Genomic DNA, 23894 nt, shown 5'->3' with positions numbered 1-23894 from the left:
TCTCTCATCTCGTCAAAGTCATTCTCCGTCCAGCTTTGATCCGTTGCTGGCGATGAGCTGCGCTCCTTTGCCGGGGGAGATGCACTCTTATTTTTTGAATTTCCAGCTTTTCTGCCCTGCTTTTTCCCCATCTTTTTGGTTTTATCTGCCTCTGGTCTTTGATGATGGTGATGTACTGATGGGGTTTTGGTGTAGGTGTCCTTCCTGTTTGATAGTTTTCCTTCTAACAGTCAGGACCCTCAGCTGTAGGTCTGTTGGAAATTGCTTGAGGTCCACTCCAGACCCTGTTTGCCTGGGTATCAGCAGCAGAGGCTGCAGAAGATAGAATATTTCTGAACAGCGAGTGTACCTGTCTGATTCTTGCTTTGGAAGCTTCCTCTCAGGGGTGTACTCCACCCTGTGAGGTGTGGGGTGTCAGACTGCCCCTAGTGGGGGATGTCTCCCAGTTAGGCTACTCAGGGGTCAGGGACCCACTTGAGCAGGGAGTCTGTCCCTTCTCAGATCTCAACTTCCTTGTTGGGAGATCCACTGCTCTCTTCAAAGCTGTCAGACAGAGTCGTTTGCGTCTGCAGAGGTGTCTGCTGTGTTTGTTTAGTTTACTGTGCCCTGTCCCCAGAGATGGAGTCTACAGAGACAGGCAGGTTTCCTTGAGCTGCTGTGAGCTCCACCCATTTCAAGCTTCCCAGCAGCTTTGTTTACCTACTTAAGCCTCAGCAATGGCGGGCACCCCTCCCCCAGCCTCGCTGCTGCCTTGCCGGTAGATCACAGACTGCTGCACTAGCAATGAGGGAGGCTCCCTGGGTGTGGGACCCTCCCGGCCAGGTGTGGGATATGATCTCCTGTTGTGCCTGTTTGCTTAAAGTGCAGTATTGGGGTGGGAGTTACCCGATTTTCCAGGTGTTGTGTGTCTCAGTTCCCCTGGCTAGGAAAAGGGACTCCCTTCCCCCTTGTGCTTCCCAGGTGAGGCAATGCCTCGCCCTGCTTCAGCTCTCGCTGGTCGGGCTGCAGCAGCTGACCAGCACCGATCCTCCGGCACTCTCCAGTGAGATGAACCCAGTACTTCAGTTGAAAATGCAGAAATCACCGGTCTTCTGTGTTGCTCGCGCTGGGAGTTGGAGACTGGAGCTGCTCCTATTCGGCCATCTTGCTCCGCCCCCGAGGAAACTGTTTAAGGAGGTAAAACATTAAGAAGGAATTACTCATTTGCTGTGTGGATTTAGGGCTGTTAAAGTATAATTTTTTAAATGAGAAATTGTGAAACTCATGTGAAAACATAAAATTAAATCAAGAAAAATATTTTATTCAACTAATTTATGCTGAAAACATTAATGTTTGAGAAACTAGTTATTCATAAGCAATACACAATTTAATAAAAGATTGTTAAAATTGCTAAATTGGCTTAAAAACTGGTTAATGTCCAAAAGGGTAGTAAACTAACTTTTATTTACTTGTTCTTTCAGATGCAAATTATTTAGCTATCTATTTCAGAAAAATCAACAAAGAACCATTTAACTTTACTAAATACTGAGTAAGGCTTTTAAGCAATAGTATGCAGTCAATTAAAAATTATATTTTCCTAAACCTTGGGTGGACCCATCCTCCTGTATAGATAGCAAATACATGTCATCTATCTGCTTGCCCTATTTCCAACTTTTAGATTTTTTTTTTTTTTTTTTTTTTTTTTTTTTACGTGGGAAAACTACATCATCAGTATTTTATTATGTACCATCCCTTCTGTTGAGTTTATGTACCATGTAATTGAACAGTTTAAAATATGCATACATAAGTTCTATTGTACCCTACAATAGTGTATAAATAATTAGAAATTTTCAGTCTCAATATACCACTTGAGAAATATTTCTTGCCTCTAGAAATATTTATGCACAGTATTAAAAAATGGACTCAATAATTATCATTTCAACCTGTTTTAGGTATATCTGTTTTGTCCAACACAATATCATACTTTTTAATAAGGCAATTATTTGTTCTTTTATTATAACCCATTAGCTCATTATGCATGTTTTCCACTAGATGAATTGTAATACTGGGCTTCTAAGGTCAATATCCCACAAAAGAAGGAGGTGACATAGTTAGGCATAACTATCTCATCATAAAATTGTTCTCCTTCTCAATGAACTCTCAGATTATTCTGAAAGCAAGAAAGGGGACTTGTGGCTTTTAGTGGGCCTTCCTAAGATGTGAACTCTGTGGCCAGGATCTAATATGTGCCATGCTGAATGAATTCACTATAATCTCTGGTTATTGATGCTCATTGTGAACTTATTTCACAAAACCAATTCTGGGGAATCAGCATCTTAAAAATATGTAATAGGATACTGACAATATTTTATAGGAACAGCTGAACACTTGATACCCTTGATTTATAATCACATCCCCTTAGTAGGAAATATGAGGAAAAGCAACCCTCTTTATATATTTTTATAGTTTTACTCTAATAAGTCAGGACTATATGACCTTATCCAAAATAAGTATACTCTATTAAATACGATGCAAAAGAAAGTCCAGAAATCAACTAGTCTAAATGATATAGAATTATATTTTTGGTGGGTGTCTTTCAATAGTTAACTGGTTTATATCTAAAGACTTTATGTAACAAGTCGATATATTCTTGTTTCTGTGGGGTTATTTTCTAATGAATTTGTCTTAAAGAGAGGACTTGTGTTACATAGTTGAAAATTAATTTTGTTCATTGATGCAACAAATATTTATTAAATCTTTCTAAGTTCTAGCAATCTGACAGTCAAAATCTCATACTTTCAAAACTCTTACACTGAAGTAGGGGGAGTCAGATGGTAAGTAAATACATTTGTATATAAGTAAGCAGGAAAAGTTTCTGCTGTGACAAGTGCTTTGCAGAGAAATATTCATGACTAGTGATTCAGGAGCTTTCTAGGATAGGGGGTCAAGCTAATGTCTCACTGAAGAAGGTAAGTTGACCACAAAAGCTGAGGTACAAAACAAAGCCCACCATGAGAAAATAAAGTGGAAAAGCATTCAATACCAAGTGAATACACAAGACAAAGTGGAGAGTGGATGTGCATGCTTAAAAAACCAGAAGAAAGCCAGTGTGGATGGAACAGGGGCAGAAACGAATAGAGTATGAGATGCTGTGTGTCATAAATGCCACCCTGAGGTTTTGGTTAATGGCAAAAATTTGGTTTCAGCTTCAGAAAACTTTTCCAAAGTAACACTATTTTAACCATATTCTATGTCATCATGTAATTTGATAACTTACTTGCCCATTTCTGTTATATTGCGGCCCAAATTTAGTCATTGTAAAATGTTGTGAAGCTATTTAAGATACGCAATATATTACTGCAGATAAATTAGCTTAACTTTTACCTAAGCAAATATTTTATCCAGTGTTTCTATTTTAGTTAAAGGGACAATTAATAGTAGTTAGTTCTTATATCAGCTGTTGGGAGTAACTATTTATAGGGGCTCGCTTGAAGGATCTGTTTTCCCATCATTGTTCTATGCAAAAACCTATTTTTGAATCTACCTCTTCTTCAGAGTTGAGTACCTGCTCTTCATCTTACTTATCACCAACTTTCTTTCCATAATCGATGTGTATATATATCAATCTATTGACCTAAAATTGAAAGGCATTATAAACACACTTCTGTTGAAGAAGTGTATAACCTGTAGAAAAGTGATCTTGTTCTTGATGTTGTAGAAGAAATGAGTTAGTTGACATTGAAAGGACTAAGCTGAAGAAAAACCTCCTCCCCAATCTTTCTAGGAGCACTTTATCTCACAAGAGAAATGAGAAGCTACTCCCAGAGATGGAGAAGGAAGCTAAACTTATTATTTGTGGGAACAGTTTTGAATTCAGTGAGATGGCTCTTTGGAGACTGGGAAGGAAAAAGATTATTGGACTACAGTTGATTCAGTGTCCATTAATTCCAAAAATAAAAGCAGCTCTAGTTAATTGAAGTGAGGAGAAAATGTCTGGAACAATTTTGGAGGCTAATAGCCTTCATAAGAAGTTAGCAGAACCGGCTCAGAATTAGTAGGAAATTTATATGATTTTATATAAACCAGATGAACAAGGGGAAAAAAAAATAAGAGAGTGCGGCAACTCTCTCATAATAAGAACTACCTGGCCAAGAAGCAGTTACTGATCTTACTAGCGCAGTTGAATTTCCCTAGCTGCAATGAGAATGCCATATGCTCATGTGTGATTCTTGTTAGTGTGAACAATATGTGTGCTGTGTTTTCCTAAGATTTGCTATGTTTGGCATAAACATACATAATAATAAATGTACATTCTATATTGCTGATTATTATTTCCTAGAATTCTAAAATATCTATAAGATAAACTCTTTATGTGTATCTTGTATCTTCACCAATAGATATATTTCTTAAAAGTATTTATAAAATTGAGAAAATATATTTTATATTAAGGTATTGAGGTCATTAGTTTTTAAGTATCAATTTTAATTATAGACAGTAATTATTAACTTCCTCCTATGAAAGGAGGAACAATAGCTTCTTACTTTTTGTTAGTTCTACTATAGCTTTGTAGAATCCAGTTTATAACATTTACATCCTGTGGTGGGTCAGGATTCACAGGACTAATACGAATCTCTTCTACATTCTTGAAAATTAAATGGTCTACACACACCTTTTTCAGGTAGTGTTTCTTTTTTTGATTTTTAAGTTTTGTGGGCACATAGTAGGTGTATATATTTATGGGGAACATGAGATACTCTGATACAGGCATCAATGCATAATGATCACATCATAATTATTTTTGTTTTTTTAAATAAGATATTTTCTTGTCTCCAAAAGGCTTGGCTATTTTGAATTCTTTCACTTTTGCCTTATAATTGAACTGTACCCTGTTTGCTAGATATCATTTTTATTTCTTTCTTGTGTAAGCTTTTCTTCTAGGAAATGAAGAATACACACTAGTTAAGCTTAGCAGGATTTTTTGTGAAAGAAACAAAGATTGGTACTCTAGTGCACTGGGCATTGAATGTTGCTTCTGGTTTTACTATTTTCCTTGAAATAATTATTTTCTCTACATGAATATCCAAAATATTGTTTCTTCATAAATAAATTTTAACAAATTTGTATAAAATATATGTTACATATTATATATACATTTTTTCTAGAACTAGATATGCTTTTCCAAACTACAGATTAGTTCCTTAATGAAGGGAAATTTGCTTATATTTATATTTTTTTGATACATGTGTTTTGGTTTCTTTTCCTGGGTATTCAATAATGCTTCTGTTGTACAGATTTTTATTTCTTCCATATGGTTCTGCTTCTTGCTGATAGCTTTATTTGTATTTTTTTGCATAATCAATGAAATCTTGAGTTTTTATTCAATATAAGCAATTTAATTTTCAGATATTTCTACACTTCTTGTCATTTAAATTTTTTCAGCATTTTAATAATAATGAATTTTGGTCATAAATGTTTTTTCTTGTATTTTAAATATGTATTTTCTTCTATTTCTATTTTAGCAATATGGTTTTTGATTTTTTTCTATTGAATTTGTATTTCATTACACAGAACAAAAAAGATCTGAAAAATTACTTTCATTTTTAGTATTTTTATTTATTTGAGTTGGAATTTTTGTTTTTTTGTGATAATATAGATTTCTCTTTCATTTTAAAAAATCTTGACATTTGAAATAACCTTGTTCATTTATTTCTCTTTTATCTGATGCAGTTAGTGGAATCTTCAGTCCCTTATCACAGAATTACCGACTAACTCCCCACAACCAAGACACAGTATGAGGACCTGTGATTCTCTGTCTCCTCTTCTTTCCTCTCTGTTTTCTGCATCCAACACCACGGAAGGAGAAGGGGAGCACAGTCAAGGCAGGCTGTCTCCTGGACTGTAGCTTGCCTCGTATTTCACATCATAGACTTTGTTAAATGTCCTGCATTGTGCTCCCACCATCTAGTTGGGGAAGCTCCACTACTGTGGAAAGACATTTTTGGATTTCCAATTTTTAGAATCTTCAGAAACTTTTCTTTTTGTGAGAGAGTAAAATACTGTACATTTACTTCCTCCTTTTCTTCCCATAACTATTTTACTACCACTTCATCACAAGAGTTAAAACATGGAAATAGCTATTCAGCTTGCTTTACATATTTGTAAAATTCAATAAGAATTAACAGGGTTTTGTTCATTCATTAGCATGGCTTCTGAGGAATAAAGGTGGAGTTAGAGACACTGTGCCATTACTCCAAAATGTTTCTTTCTTCAAAATTGATGAACTGGTGCTGCAAACCCTCTGTCAAATGTTTCTACAATAAACATCTTAGACAGTGGACTGATGTTTCTCTGTAGAAATTAATTATTAATGAAGAGAAATATGAAAATTATGTGACTGTGAGAATGAAAACCACCAGGTATTTGAAATTGGCATAAATAACCTTGTTTTGTCAATAGAACCCTTCTCTTAAAAATCACTTTCCATTTTCTGCCAGGATTCAGGAACTCTTCTTAATTCATCTATTGATTTTAATTTAAAACAGTGGTTCTCAACCTGACTGCACATAAGAAATAACTAAGGAGATTTTTAAGAGTGTTTCTGCTTGGACTCAAATCTAGACAAAATGAAAATAAGTTTTAGAGCAAGGCCCAGACATCCACAGGTAATTCTTATGAAAATTTAGTGTTGGAAACCATCAGAGTATGTCAACACTAAAGTTGTTGATTCAATATTAAAGACAAATACCTCAAAATATTGTTTTGTTCTACCCAAACTGTTTTATTAAATACTAATAACTATCCATTATTATAAATATATTTTGCAAAGATAATGTAAGTTTTTCTTCTAGGAAGTGAAGAAAACATACTAGCTAAGCTTAGCAGAATTTCTATGTAAAATTACTATTCTGTGACAGAAATAACAGTTCTTTCTTGGATTAAACATGTGCTGTCAGATATTTCCTTTATAGTTATGCAGTTATCTTATGTCATATATTATCTAGAATGTTACAAGGGGAATCCACTGGATCTCAAATCAGTGTCATGTGAGAATATTGAAGGATATTTTCACTAACGAAATAAACAAAATGTTAAAGTCCTAGCTCCAACAACGTTGTTTAAAAACCTGGTAAATCGAATTGTATTTTAATAAGTTCCACAAATAATGTTATTCTTTCTGTTAGACTTTTATTTAGCAAAATAAGAAAAACCTTTAATGTGCTTTAGAGTATTCACCAACACAATATATTGCACAATTTTCATCTGAATATTATATACTGATGTAATATAAATTTTCAAAAAATATGCAGAGAGTATATTATATCAGTTGCTTCTACTGTATCACTTGCAGGTTAAAAATTGTGTAATAAAATGACTTAGCATAGGCTTAGCCCAAGAGGTTGCTAATGAGCAAAGATGTCAATTTTAATTGTAAGTAATAGAACAAACTTAATGCCATAGACAAAAATTAAATATTAGTCAGCTGAAGATAAATGAAATTATATTTGCTATTGGATCAATGACCAGTATCTTTCCTCTTCTAAGTTACACGAAAAGCATCTCTTTCCAGATCACCAAATTGATGTGTTTAAGTAATAGAATAGAGCATTCCATGGATAGAAAAATTAAGTGTTAAAATGGCCATAAAGCCCAAAACAATTTACATGTTTAATGCTATTCCTGTCAGAGTACCAGTGAAATTTTTCAGAGAATTAGAAGAAAAAAAAATTCTAAAATACATTTGTAAACAAAAGAGCCCAAATAGCCCAATAAATCCTAAGCAAAAAACAAAAACAAAAACAAAACACCAAAGTTAGACACATCATACTACTCAACTTCATACTATAGTACAAGGCTATAGTAACTAAAACAATATTATACTAGTGTAAAAACAACATGTAGACCAATGGAACAGGTTAGAGGACCCAGGAAAAAGCCACACACCTGCACACCTACAACCATCTGATCTTTGACAAAGCCAAGAATAACAACCATTGAAGGAAGGACACCCTATTCAATAAATGGTGCTGGAATAACTGGCTAGCCACATGCAGAAGTTGAAACTGGACCCCTACCTTTCACCATATAAAAATGAACTCAAGATGGATTCAATACTTAACTGTAAAACCTATATCTATAAAAATCCTAGAAGAAAACCTAGAAAATAGCATTCTGGACATCAGCCCTGCCAAAAATTTTGTAACAAAGACATCAAAAACAATTGCAACAAAAACATAGATAAGTGGGACCTAATCAAACTAAAGAACTTCTACACAGCAAAAGAAACTGTCAACAAAGTAAACAACCTACAAAATGGGAGAAAATATTTGCAAATTATGCATCTGACAAAGGTATAATATCTAGAACCTATAAGGAACTTGAACAAATACGGGATCAGAAACCAAAAAATGCCATTAAAAAATGCGCAAAAGACATAACAGACTCTTCTAAAAAGAAGGCATACAGTAGCCAACAAGCATAAGAAAACTGCTCAATATCACTATTTGGGAAATACAAACCAAAACCACAATGAGATAGCATCTCACACCACTCAGAATGATTATTATGAAAAAGTTAAGAAATGCTCTCAAAAAGTACAGATGCTGGTGAGGTTGCAGAGAAAAGGGCATGCTTATACACTGCTCGTGGGAATATGAATTAATTCAGCCACTGTGGGAGGCAGTCTGGAGATTTCTCAAAGAACTTAAAATAGAACTGTCATTTGACCCAGTAATCCCATTACTGGGTATATACCCAAAGGAATATAAATTGTTCTACCATAAAGACATATACACATGTGCATTCATCTCAGTGCTATTCACAAAAGCAAAGACATGGAATCAACCTACGTGTCCATTAATGGTGGACTGGATAAAAGAAATATGGTACAGACACACCATGGAATATTACACAGCCAAGAAAAAGAATTAGATCGTGTCCTTTGCAGCAACATGGATAAAGCTAGAGGCCATTATCCTAAGTGAATGAATGTCTGAACAGAAAATCAAATACTGCACATTTTCACATATAAGGAGAAGCTGAAAATAGGGTACTCATGGGCACAAAGGAGAGAACAATTCCACTTGAGGGTGGAAGGTGGGAGGATGGTTAGGAATGAAAACTGCCTATCAGTGATTATGCTGATTACCTGGATGACAAAATTATCTGTACACCAAACCCCCGTGGCACAGAATTTACCCATGTAACAAACCTGCACACGCACCCTTTAAACCTAAAACAAAAGTTGGAAAGGAAACAAACAAAAAGAAATAGAGCATTCATAAAACACAGAGAAGTAAACCAATAAAATACCATGGTTTAATTTTACCAGGGCTCTCAGAATCAAATATTTCAAATTCATTAAGGGATTCTGACAATTGCAGTTTGTGAATCCTAAAGACCTGCATACTACTTTTGAAAATAGAAGACATTATTTAATACATATTTTCTTTATTAATTTCTAGAGGTTTGTAACTGTTCTAGCACTGAAATCTCTTGTTTGGAAGCTCTTGTAAGTGTCTAGCAGTGGTAGACCATAACATTTGGCACCAGTCTTATTTTGATTTAGATCTTGAATCAAATACTTATTCAGAGTTCAACAATGGATAACTTACTTCTTTTGAACCTAGCATCCCTATCTGTAAAATTATGAAGATAAAAATACCTTCTCACAGGTATGTGTTAGTTACCTATTTTTCAGATAATCTCTGCATGTATGGAAGATATTATTTGGCACACAGGAGTCACAGAGTACATATATAAATAAGAATAAAAATAATATTAGCAGTAATAATAATTATAATGAACTTGCCCTTAGGGTTTACCAGGCCTCTACAATAGAGTTTAAGTTCATCAATCTAAAACTTCAAAATTGATCTACTAGAATGATAACTTTATAAATAGAAAATAAAGTTTCTTATTTAAAAAGCAGGCATGCTTTTGAGAAATGTGCACATTCAAACAGGTGCGATATTTGGAATTTTGTGTGGTTATTCGTCTTTTTGGAGTCTTACTGATATATTTCCTTTTGATTTTCATCAGGTCTAACACTTCATATGGTTGGTCTGGAAAACTCTTATCATTATAGATCAAGTTTAGAAAGAATGCATGCCAGTATTTTGAATTTGGTCAATTTTGGTATGGACTGGGCAATCTTTCTAGAACCCTTTGCCATATACTCTCCTTAAAATCCATGGTGAAAATACCACTGTTATGAAGTCTTCCAAAATATCTAGGTAAAATAAGTCAATATTGATCTTGTTCTGCAGGAATGCTAACATTTTTCTAAACAGAAAATCTCATTAAAACTTTGCTAGCTACTCTTTGTTACTGTTAGTATTTTTAAATGCCTTTCATACAATTTTTTTTTTTTTTTTCTGGTTAAGTAGCTTCAAGTGTGGAGGAATCAATGCAGTTATTTGAGACTCATTTTGGTAAATAAAAATTATTGTGTGGCAAGAAAAGTGAACCTCATTGCCACATGTTCAGTGACTGGCAAGAAAGAATCTTTAATTTGTAGTAAAGCATCAGAAAATGTATGAAATACAAACTCTACTTAGGTTTATTTTTTGCTTTTAAGTCGCAGTTTTTGTGTTCTACTAGCATTTTTTTTTTCTCTCCATATAGCTTCATTTCATGGCCATGCAGCATATTCAAAATAAAGTTAAAGACAATAAATTTTGATGATAGGAACCTGTTTTAAGAAATCAAACAATTCTTTTTAGGTCAAATGTCCTTTTAAAAATCTGTTATTAGAAGCAATGAGTAAGTCTCTAAAAAGTTTTAGAGGCTTAATTAATTTTTATGGATATCATTGAAATTATAGCCTTATATACATTGAAATAACTAATTCTTCCTAGTTAAGGCTATTTAGCTTCTTTTCATGTTTATAACACAAAGCATCCCTCATAAAGAACACATCTGAAGCAGAGACCTTCCACTGAGCTTCTGCAATCCAAGGGACAGTGCTTATTTAAGGGGTTAGTCTAGGGTGCAGCATTAGTTCTTTTTGAGTTTAGGGCTACCATTAAAAATAAACAAATAAAATAGAACAAACAAAAAGGCATTATAGCTATTTTTCCAGGCACATCAACATTTTGTTTGCACTGAGTCATTACCAGAAAGTATCACCTTGGACCTTTAGGGCAGCTATGAATATGGCAGCACGTGCTGTGCTGGTTGGGCAGGACACTGCAGGCTGGTAGCTCCCATCAGCATTGGTGGTAGCAACACGTGTACAAATCACTGTTATGTAATGAGACAACCCAGAATGTGGCAAGGTGACAGCTGTCAGTGTTTCTTCCTCTCTAGACTGTATATCCTTTGGGTTAAGTGTTGTACCTTGTAAATATTTATATCCACAGAGGCCAACAAAGAGTCTGGTACATAAATAACTTTATTTATTACTCCATTTAATAACTGAATGTTAAACATGAATGAAAATTTTCTGTTTAGGTATGTATGTTTGCAAGTGTATTCACATACAAGAGAGACAAACAGACTAAAGTAGTAAAAAAGAATAAATCCATACTTGTAGCCTTGCTTTTTAAAATATTGAATCATTCTATTCTGTATTTTTTTTCTGGAAAAACCTATAAGGTCTTATTGTTGGAAAGAAATTGTGAAAAATGTTACTAAGACAACATTTTTGAACTACTATTTTATAAAGCAGTAGTCTTCAAAATTGGGTATTCAAGCATCTGAGGATACATAAAGAGTTTCTAGCAGGTACATGGGCATACACATAAACAGCTTTAAAAAAAATCAATTTCCAAATCTTCAACTTCAATATGTGTCTTTTCCTAAAAACAGCAACAAAAAAATCTGCCATAGAACATCTGTAACCTGCCAAATCTTTTTTTCTGTCTCTCCTTTCAAAATTGTTCTTTTACCACTCACTATACAAAAGAAGAGAGTGCATCTCACCCATCCCACATAATGTGGTATGTTCCCACAGGGTAAAAATACATTCAAGCACCCAACAATTCTGCTAGATACATTGCTTTTGAGAAGAGCAATGTAAGGGTAAAATAAAAAGGACAATATTTAAGGGGCAGCACCCTAATTTATTCATATAAAAAAACCAAGGGTGGAGCTTTGTATAAATTATCTTGACATATATTTATCTTGGAATTCAGTAGTGAGATTTCAATCATGGCAATAAAAAATTATGTGTAATTATAAATTAAAACTGAAGGCAGACATTTTCATTGAAATTCAGTCTGATTTTGGCTGATAAGAGCTGCCTTTGCCATTTGGGTTACATGATTGACATTTCTCATGATTTGAAAAGACTACATCTGAAGATTCTTGGTCTTCATAAAAAATAAAAGTGAGGTTCAACATTGAACCTAACAATGTAAATGAAGTTCAAATATTTAAACCGTACTAAATGCAGAGCTGAATTATGGTAAACTTAATTAAATGACCACAGTGAAACTGCTGTGAAGAATGGAAACCAATAGCGCTATATCTGAATTTGTGCGGTCAATGGATTTTATTTTCTGTTCAAAATAGGATTAAATTTAAAAAAAATGCTAGAAGCCTTTAAAATTAACTGTAAAAATATCTGTGTAAAATTACGATAATATTGATGTCAAGTTTAAAATGTGTGAGGACATAGAGAATTTTAAAAATCCTTTCAAAATAAAATGTTTTCAAATGAAAACACTTCGATATAACAGCAGCAATTTCAGACTGGTTTCCAGTTTTATTCTTGTATTTTTGTAATAGTATTATTGTGACCATTGCATTGTATGGAAAGTCATTTCTCATTTAAAACATTACCTTGGCCTCCACTTTCTAATTTCTCTTAATCTTCCAGAATTCAAGCAAAGAGTAGAGTAGGGAGACTTGCATTTAAAAGAGGATTTTTAGTTCTGATTCTTAGTGCTGGGCAGAGCACATGAATTTGCCTACTTACTCTTCTCACCCAATTAAAATAGCAATCCACAGAAACAAAGCAGAATACATATACATCACCATATGTCTCAGTCATTTTGGGCTACTGTAGCTAAGTAGCACAGTCTGGATGGCTTATAAGCAGAAATTTATTTGTCTCAATTCTTGTGGCTGGAAGTCCCAACCAAGATCAGGGTGCCAGCCTCGTTCAGTTCTGGTGCAGACTGTTTTTGCAGATAGAAGTCTTACATCGTATCCTTGTATGGCAGAAAGAGGGTAAGAGGACTCTTTGGTGTCCCTTTTATAAGAGTACTAATCCTATTTTTGAGGGCTCCATCCTAATGATCTAATTACCTTCCAAAAGCCCCACTTCCTAATATTATCACATTCGGGGGTAGGATTTCAACATATGAATTTGGAAGGAAGGGAACCAAAAACATTAATTCCATTGCATTATATAATAATGTCCCATTCAGCACTTATCTTCTGAAAATAATTTTTAAAAAATATTTTTCAAATAGCACTGTATGGAGATTTGTAAAATCCTGTTTCTTGGTTTTATATATTTGCAGTTAGCCTCAGTTTTCCTCAAATTTCTCACTTCATAAAGATGTTCAGGCTTACTTTATTCTAGTCTTCATTCATACAAGTATTGGTCAACTCTAAGGATGGAAGAGAATAATTATTTACTATACTCTTTATAATGCAAAAGAAAAATTTCTCCTAATCCTTACTTGCCTACTGATTTTTTCTTCTCGTTTTATAACATGTCTTTGAAGCAATTACATAATCTTACACTTCTTCATTACTGTAGAAGAGTTCCAATTGCTTTACATCTTTGCCAATATTTATCGTTCTCATTTTAATGTTAGCCATCTCAGCAGATGCACCACATTGTGGTTTTAATTTGTATTTCTCTGATAAGAAATGATATTGATGACTTTCTTACTTAACTGGCACTGGCCATCTATATGCCTTCTCGCGAAGTGTTTGTTCAGATATTTTGACCTGTTCTTAAATGGCTGTTACGTTTTTACTATCCAATTTATAAGAATTTCTAATATATTCTGTCTATAAATCCCTTGTCTGTCATATGTGATATAAATGCTTTTCTCAGTTCATATTTATTTTATTAATGGTATATAGTAAATCTTTTTTACATTTTCTTTCAAAAATAATGTTTGCCTACCTCAAAGCAATGAATTTCCACAAAATTTTCTTTTAAAAATTGTATAGTTAGTTTTCTCTTTAGGTCCATAATTTATCTTTAATATTAATTTCTTCATATATTGGGAGAAAGTGCAAATGTTGTGTTTTTAATATGTTTATTCAGTTTTTCTAGTTCCATTTGCTAAAGAAAAATTTCTCTCATCATTGTTTTTCTTTTTTGCATAGAACTTTTTCAAAAATCAATTGAATTTATAAGTGTGAATCTATTTTTGGATTTTCTATGATATTATGCTTTTGATATGCTTTTCTATTCTTGTCCAATAATATATTATATTGATTATTATAAGTTTATGGTAAGTTTTGATAACAGTTAGTATGTGTCTACAACAGTGACCTTTTTGGGGGAACGATTTTGACTATTCCAAGTTCTTTGCCTTTTCATATGAGTATTTGAAAAAAATTATCAAATTTTTCCAAGGAAGCCCATTGGCATTTTTACTAAATTTGCATAAAATGTATGGAACAATGTAAAAAAATTGACACTTTGAAAATATTGAATTTTCAAATTAATGAAGATGGTTTATTGCTCCATTTATCTAGGTCATCATAATATTTTACAATTTCTTTTTACTTATTTACTTTTCTGAGAGAGTCTTGCTCTGTCTCCCAGGCTGAAGTGCAATGGTGTTATCTGGGCTCACTGCAGCCTCTGCCGCCCCAGCTCCTCAGTCCTCCTACTTGAGCCTCCCAAGTAGCTGGGATTATAGGCGTGGGCCACCATGCTTGGCCAGTTTATTTATTTTTTAATTGTAGAGATAAGGTCTCACTATATTGCTCAGGCTGTTCTCAAACTCCTTGGCTCAAGCAATTCTCCCATCTAGACCTCCCAAAGTGCTGGGATTACAGGCATGAATCATAATGACTGGCCTTTTTCCACTTTGCAGTGTAGAAATCTTGAATTTTTTAAATTCATTCCTAAAACTTTATTTAGTTTACCTTTTTAAATTGTTTTACTGTAAACTGATTTTTAAAATTCATTTTTCTGATTTCAACTTTGTTAACTTGCCCCGTTTTTTTTAAATTATTATTATTATCTCATTGAATTTTCCCTGGTCTTAATTATTTTCCTTCTATTAACTTTTGGTTTCACCTATTCTGCTTTTTCTGAATTTTAAGGGAAAATTTAGGTAACAGATTATTAAATATTTTTATTCAAATATAATCTTTTAAAGTTATAAATTTCCCTCTAAACACTGCTTAGCTACATCCCAAAAAGCAGTCAGTCTCATATAACCTACCATTTTATTTTTGACCCCGGGGACTCATTAGAAATGTGTTATTTTAATGCCAAAAATGCAGTAATTTTCTAATAGTTGCATTGTTAAAATTTCCTATTTTTTTTTCACTGTTATTAAAGACCATAATCCGAATTTTCAATAATTACATGTTGTATTAGTCTGTTCTTATCCTGCTGTGACAAAATACCCAAGACTGGGAAATTTATAAAGAAACGAGTTTTAATTGAGTCACAGTTCTGCATGCTGGGGAGGCCTCAGGAAACTTACAATCATGTCAGAAGGCACCTCTTCACAGGGCAGCAGGAGAATCAGTGCTGGAAAAAGGGGGAAGCCCCTTATGAAAACCATCAGATCTCTTGAGAACTCACTTGCTGTCACAAGAACAGCATGGGATAAAGTGCCCCCATGATTCAGTTTTCTCCACTTGGTCCCACCCTTGACACATGGGGGTTATTACACTTCAAGGTGAGATTTGGGTGGGCATGCAGAGCCAAACCATATCACATGTGTACTGGAAGAGAAAGTTTATTTTTTTGTAGTAGAGTGTAGTGTTTTAGTCTATTAATTGAGTCAGGTTGGTTGATAGTGTTTAAATATGCTATGTATCTTGTCACATTTTTATTTAATTATTCTAATATTGTGTGAATGGTGATAAAAAGCTCCAAATGTGATTACAGATCTGCCAATATCTCCCTATAGGTAATCACTCTATGCTTCATATATTTTGAAGCTCAATTAGGTGAATATACAGATTTTATGCCCTTCTTCCAAAATGCCCCTTAATCATCATATCTCAATTTTTAAATGTTAATATTTTTATCTAACAATTTTTGGTCTTAATGTAGATGTTACAGAATTAAGTTTAATGTTTTTATTTTTATCATTTCATATTCATTTTATACTTTATCTTTCCTTATTTTAAATTATATATCATATAAATATCATATAGTTTTTTATCCCAACTGACAATCTCTGCCTATTAAATGGAGTGTTTAATTTATTTACACTTAATATGATTATTTATATAGTGAAGTTTAAGTCTACCCTCTTACTATTTGCTTTCTAGTTGCTACCTCTTTTTTTTTTTCTTTTTCTTCTATCCCTCCATTTATGCCTTCTTTTGGGTAAGCTCATTAGCTTTCACATGCTAATTTAAATTCCTCTACTGCTAGCTTTTTAGAATCTCTTTAACTATTTAAATAGGTGTTCTAGGGCAGGATTTCTCAATATTGTCACTGTTGACATTTAAGCCTAGATAATTCTTTGTTGTGATGGGCTGTCCTGTGTATTGCAGTATGTTTATTAGCATCCTTGGCCTTTATTCACTAGATGCCAGGAGTACTCCTCCAGTTATGAACAACCAAAAATGTTTCCAGATATTTTCAAATGTCCTATGAGAGAAAACAATCACACATTGTTTAGAATAAGTGCTCTAAGGATTAAAATTTGTAATAATAAGTTATCGCTATTGACTTAAGGACAATATTGTACCACTTCATATAACATGTGAGGACCTTAGACCAGTAAAATTATTTTATCTCCTCAATATGTGAAACTATTGTGTGTATATATATGATATTAATATATAAGATATTTACATATATGAAAGATTATATTTTATATGTAGCCATGCAATTAGCACTTCTATTACTCTTCATATTTTTTAAATAAAATCTTCCGTCTGCTGTCATCTTTCTCAGGAACTTCAGTCAAATTTCTTAGATATGCTGATAACATTTATTCTCCATTATTTTGAAATCTGAAAATGTCTTGAATGTACCTGCATGTTTGAAGAACACTTTTACTTTTTAACATTTTATTTTTATTCCATTGTCTTACTCTTTCCATTGGTGGTAATGAAAAGTCAGTCATCATTTGTATGTTTCATCCCAAATATTTAATATGTTGTGTTTTTTTGTGGCTATTTGTAAGATTTCTCTTAATCTTCATTCTTGAGCAGTGTGACTGTAATGTGTTAAGGTGTGTCTTTGGATTTATTCTGCTTAGGGATTTCCTGCATCTTTTATATTTTTCACCAATATTAGGAAATTTTTAACTATGACCTTTTCAAGTTTGTTACTCCTCCATTCTTTCTAACCTTTTTCCCTGGGATGCCAAATAGGGATCCCTTCTCAGGAACTCCCTCTTCTTTATGACTGTGTCTTAAAAAACTCAGAAGCTGCAATAGTTGGGAAGCTGAATGTTTCTACTCTGATCAATGATACTACGATGAGCTGTTAGACTCTTTCTCTCTGTGTCACAGCAGAGTAGCGCCACCATGCGAAGACTTGAGGGCTTGGCAGGGTTTACTTCATTTTATTCTCTCAAGGGTCACTCCATGTTTTCCAATGCCTGAAAAGACTGGCCTCGTATTTAAATTAGCCTTATAGTTCTTTTCAGCACGTCAGCATGAATGGCACTAGAAGAAAAAGTCAAAGTTGTATATCAATATTTAGTCTGATCCCCTTTCTTTATTTTTAAAGGCATTGTCTAATATACTTTTTAAAAGCCCAGTGGTTAAATCATTCTCCAGAACTTAACATAAAATGCAGAAAGAGAAGCCACATGCAGTGAAAAATTCAAGATGTGTAAGTTCTAATCCTAATACTGACAAACTATATTGTATTACAGCATTTTCTTTTTAATACACTAAATTATTAGCCATGAGAAAATGGTATAGACCACTTCACTATTAAATAATTATTGACTGAGTGAGCACAATCGCACACAAAACACTGAAAGGCATATACATCAGTAGTGTAATATAATGGTACATACATGCATATTACACATATATTTCAACTGAAATGTGGATAATAATAAAGATAATGATGACGGCTAATACGTTTTTAGTGCTTGCCATGTTCCGGACATTTACCTGTATTAACTACATTGATCTCTACAAAAATTCTATGAAATGAATGTAATCATTATTCCCACTCTCGAGACGAGTAAAGCAAGACCAAGAGAGGCTTAATAATTTGCTCATTTACAAAGCTAGCAAAGCTAGAATCACCATAAACCTTTTATTCTTACAAAAATAGTGTGCTTTTACTTTTTATTCTGAGAATTTGTAAACTAATTTCCTGACTCAACTTGTTATTGTTTTTATGGTTAACACCTTGTTAACTGTGGACAGGTGTTTCCCAATGGGGGACTGAGTTCCAACCAGGTGTTAATGAAAAGAAACCAGAAAGTTGGGTTAATAAGGCAAGGAAAATTGCCATGTATTTGAAAAAGGGCTGTAAATAGGCTTGTTCTATCAAGAGAGAGATATTGTCTTTTAAAATCACTTCTAGTTATTTTTTTAATATAAATTGTCGAGAACTTTTTGTATTTATTTGATTTTGATTTTAGTTTGTTAAAATAAGATTTTCTGATCTGATTAGTGTAAATATAGCTTTGATAATTGATTTTCAAAATCAAAATGAGTGATTTGATAAATGATTTTCATATCAAAATGAGTGCTTTATGAGCCCTCCTCTGAATATTCTTTGCTAAATAGCACACTTTATAATTAAAACATTAGAATAAGAATAACCATGGAGGAAAAAAAGTCACATATATTAATAATACACATTAATTAATAATAAATAAAATAATATATGTGACTATTTATATTAATAATAGTTGTGACAGAAATAACTTTTTCACATGCTAAACAAATTCTGTCAATCCTTTGCTTTATGCAGTAATGGAATTAGATAATATATCATGACCTTCAGTAAACCCAAATTTATATAATATGTGGGTTTTCTGAATAATTATATTGATATTTCTTTGATCTGCACAAATGCAATTGCATATGTTAGAAGGAAACTCTTAGGCACTTTTTCACAAAGATGGTTATAGCAAGAAAGCATAATACTTCTCCAAAATCGATCTAGATTAAGAGTTTAAGTATAATGGTCAGAAAATCTAATTTAAAATGGAAATAATAAAATAACATTTTATGCCTATAAGGTAAATAAACATGAAAAGTATTTATCAATTCTGGTGAGAATGAAGTGAGTTATGTGTGTATATGTGTGTATATATATACACACACACACATACACATTATCCTTTACTATATTACTTTACGCATCCTTTAGTTTATTTTCTACCATATATATACGTATACACACACACACACACACACACACACACACACACACACACGGTAGAAAATAAATTGGTAAAATAAACCAAAGGATGTGTGAAGTAATATAGTAAAGGAAGAGTGTACAAATGCCTTAATCTGTATGAGGAGACAATTAAAATGATACTTTTATATTCAGTATTTTTATTACATGCATGTATGCTACTGAAATAATCAGAAATGTTGAAACGTTTTCATTTTAGTGTAATTTCAAGATGAGTGCTATATAAATGAAGTAAGAGGTGTTTGTAATTTTAAATAGAGTGGTCATGGTAGAGCTCACTGAAAAGGTAATATTTGAAAAAGACTTGCATGAGGTAAATATTTTTAGTGTTGTTTTGTTGTTGTTGTTTTTCTCTTAGATCTTAAATCTGTTTGAAATTCAAGAATACTTGGAGATTAGATTCATTTTTCCCTCCCCAAAATGGATGGCCAGTAGTGTTAAACCCAAACCTGGTTTCATTCATTGTGTTGCTATGTCAACATTATCACATGCCAATTACTCATATATTCATGGGCTTATTTCTAGGATATGTATTAAACACCATTGGTGAACATTTTTAAAATTCCTGATTGCAAAACACATGGTTTAATTTAAAAGTTATAATTTATATGTGAATATGATATATGACTTATATATTTGTATTATATAGTATAATTATATTTTGAGATCTGATAATTACTCATCTTTTATTTTGCTTGTATTTTTAAGCTTTGTTTAGATTTATGTTTACCTATAGTAATCAGAAACGCCTGGCCAAGTTTTAGAAATAATCTATAGTGATGGGGATTTTTATTATATTGAATTTATAAATGAATTTGGGAGAACTGTCATTTTCTAAATCAAGTATATTATATACTTCTCCATTTAATCTGATTTTTTTAACCTTTATAACTTAAAGTTTTATTAATTTCTTTTTAGTTTTTTTGATACTATTTGGTTTTTGTTTCTATTATAGATTTAGTATTTTATATTACTTTTTAAATTAATGCAAATATATTTATATATATATCGATGCTGCATCTAGCCATATTGTTAAAACTCCTTATTAATTACAATAATGTGTCCATTAACATCCTTTGATTTTCTGGAGATACATTATTACTGCTAATAAATAATGATAGTCTTCTCTTTCTCTTCCTCTCTTTAAAATATTTTTGTGTTGATTAGAAACTCTGAAACTATTTTGAAGGTTTGCTCTATACTTGATTTTAGTACGAATATTTCTCTAGGTTTAAAGTTAAGTATGATAATTGCTCTAAGTCTATAGTTAAAAATTTTAATCAAAGTTTCCATTTCTTCATAGTTTGCTAAGATATTTTATCAAAAGTGTGTGTAGAATTTTATAATGTTTTCCATACTTTTTATAATGTAAAGTACGTAAATAGATTTGTTTAATGTTACAAGATGTGTTAATTCCTAGTTGGTTACTATGTATTTTTATCCAATGCTAAATAAATTTTGTAATATTTATACAAGGTATTTTTGCCTTTATATTTAGAAGGATTTCCCTTTGTTGCATCCTAGTATTATTTCCCACAGTACATTTAGTGGTTTTTCGGTTTTTTATTAGTTTATAGTAATTTTATAATTTGAGAAATATCTATCATTTGCAAGTCAGTAGAATTTGTCAATGAAATCTGAGATTGGTATCTAATTGTGAAATTAAATGCCAATTTTAAAATGTATGGTTATTGGTGACTTCAGATTTTCTAATTCTTGGGATACATTTGCTAATAATATTTTTCTATAAGTTTGTTCATTTAATCTTGTTTTTATAGGTATTGTTTTAAATGTGTATATATTCACATAAATTTTAATTTCATCCTTACCTCTACTCAAACTCAAGTTTCAGCTTTATATATTGCTTATTTAAACATTTTTTCTTTTTTTTTTTGTCCACAGTTGTTAAAATCGTATGTATTTTACTTTTTTTTTTTTTTTTGGGGGGGGGTAAAACCGGATTTGGAGAATATTGATAAACACTATTTTATTCTTTTTTTAAAAAAAGATGTCTGCTTAATTAACTTTCATTCTTCTCATTACTAAACAAATTCACAGAAATAAAAAGAGAAATTCTAGCCACATATTTAAGATTCAAATAGTTCACAGATTAAAAAAAAAAAATGTCTTAGATCCAAAGGTGTCATAGGAGCCATAGATTCTTTATGGTGACCCATGATGAAACATGAATAAAACATTAGTAAGAAGCAGGATTGAGGCTCAATTCAGTAGGCACTGGTGTGTCTGAACTGATGGACTTGGTCGCGTCCTATTTTGTGTTGTCAAGTGTCTCTCCTGAATGATCAGTGCCCAGGTCAGAAGGGTTTGATAAACATTTTTATTATCACCTCTGCTCACAAGACTGACATAGTGAAGATAGGGGGCATATTAAGAGGGGATAACAAATGCAGGCGTTATATTTTTAAATTGTAGAAAATTTTTAAAGTTTAAATCTATTTAAATGTATGTATTTCTTTTAAAGTTTTACTTAATCTGGGCACAAGCTTGTTAGTAGCTCTTTGATGTTCTGTAGAAAAATAAACTATTTGAATACAATTACCATATTGAAAATATTCCTCTAATGCTTTAATTCCCTGTCATTTCTCCTCCATTTGTCTGAGGTTGCTATTCAGAATTTTAAATATTTCATTTACATAAGAATCCTTTCCTTCACTCCAGACACTGTGAATATTTTTTATGCAGATTAAAGTGTACTCATATAAAAACTTCAGGAAAAAAAACAAAACAACAAAATCCCAGAAGTCAAAATCAGATTATAGATCTAATAAGCTCTGTGAATTCATATGTGCAGCAGCTGCTGCAGAAATGTGACAATGTCACCAGGTAGAATGCAATTTAGATATGATATCTACTGTGTATGTGTTTATTATTTTCTTTATCTTGGGATAGGAATTTAATATTTTATGCATCTCCAAAAATTATTATGCATTGCGTAAAATTTCTAAGGTCAGATAGTACAAAGATCACTGTCTGGAATTACAGGTTATCAAGTATAGGAAAAAGCGAGATGATTTTTTTCCCCTAAAATCCCACTAGTCAAATTTAAGAAAAAAAGTGTAATGAATTTAAAAATGAGAGACTAACATATTCCCTTAAGCACTTTAAATTTTCTGATGAAGGAAACATCTCCTGCTGAGCTTTTCCTTGGAAAACCTAATGAAGTTTTTATTAAAATGAACAGTAACAGAAAAGGCAAGTTTAAAGTCAGTTTTCTGTGTGGTTTCATAAGAACATTTTCTCATAAAAAGCACTGAAGTCCTTTATTACAAAATCAATAAGACTAAAAAATGTGGTTTAGAAAAATAACTATTAATTAAGCTTTGAAGCATATTGTACAATTGAAAAAAAACAATTTATATAAAAGTAAAGTGAAACTAGATGCCTTCTGAAAATAACTTAAATGAATAATGGTTTCATCATGTAGTTAACACAGAAAACTTTGGACTGAATACATGAAACCAAAAAGTTATCAAGCAACTGTGTATGATCAGCTTCCTCAAGTCACCTAACCTTGCTTGAGCCCAAACTCTTTAGTAGGAAACTATTTTATTTATGAACAACTGAAGGCTCTTTCACTATGACAAACATCATATTGATAGGCCATCTTGATGTTAAACAAACTGAACATCATCCTTAGTATTAAAACGAAAAGATCATATCTTCAAGTGTGAAATATACTTAAGGAAATATACTTAAAGTCCCACATCACATCATCCAAGGGAATTTGGAGAACATTTTCACTTCCTTTTGTCAGAAAAACAAACGAGCTTTGTAATTTATAACCCTGAAGGAAGCTATTAGCAATAACTAGCCCTTTGCCTTAAAAAATGCTAATCAGGTCAACTAGCTGCATAAACATGGACATTTTACTTCTTTGTTTCTTAATGTTGGAGGTTATTCGATAAAAAAAAAAAAACTTCCATTGATTGTATTTTTAGATATTATAATTTTAAAAATACATAAACATTTTTCATGAGCTATGAGTGAAGTGTAAGCATCTTCTTAAATAAGCAATCTTTACTGATGACTTAATACTAAATTTTAAAGTTAGATTTTGGATTTTACATTTCAAAAGTCATTTACCACAAGTAAAATATATTTCTCAATCACCTGCAATGGGACACTGTCTCACACTTCCCCGTTCCTGAAATTTTTAACAAAGTGCCGTGGCATGAGCCTTACTGGGTCTATTGATCTTATCTTGAATGCATTAAATGCTTACAAGGTCTCCTTTTTGATATTTCTTACCATAATAATTTATCTTTAAACTAGGGGAAGGGAAGATACACAAATAGTATCAACACATAATGTGCAGCTCACAGTCCCTAAAAGACACACACTGAGAAATCAATAGCTTTTTATTCCCTTTTCTTAAAATTTTTGA

At 32.3% G+C, this 23894-nt stretch overlaps 1 long non-coding RNA gene across 2 annotated transcripts in view; it reads left to right on the top strand.

The window, feature by feature from the left end:
- The first annotated feature begins 13010 nt into the window (after positions 1-13010).
- The window catches only part of LOC139361890 (uncharacterized), a 189878-nt gene continuing 178994 nt past the window's right edge, over positions 13011-23894 (top strand). For both annotated transcript variants that reach the window (XR_011619775.1, XR_011619774.1), the window contains exon 1: positions 13011-13152. This is a non-coding gene — a long non-coding RNA (uncharacterized lncRNA). The remainder of the gene's footprint in view (positions 13153-23894) is intronic.

Source organism: Macaca nemestrina, chromosome 2 (genome assembly GCF_043159975.1).
Source record: "Macaca nemestrina isolate mMacNem1 chromosome 2, mMacNem.hap1, whole genome shotgun sequence".
Classification (NCBI taxonomy): domain Eukaryota; kingdom Metazoa; phylum Chordata; class Mammalia; order Primates; family Cercopithecidae; genus Macaca; species Macaca nemestrina.
This window is presented reverse-complemented; position numbering and strand designations above follow the sequence as displayed.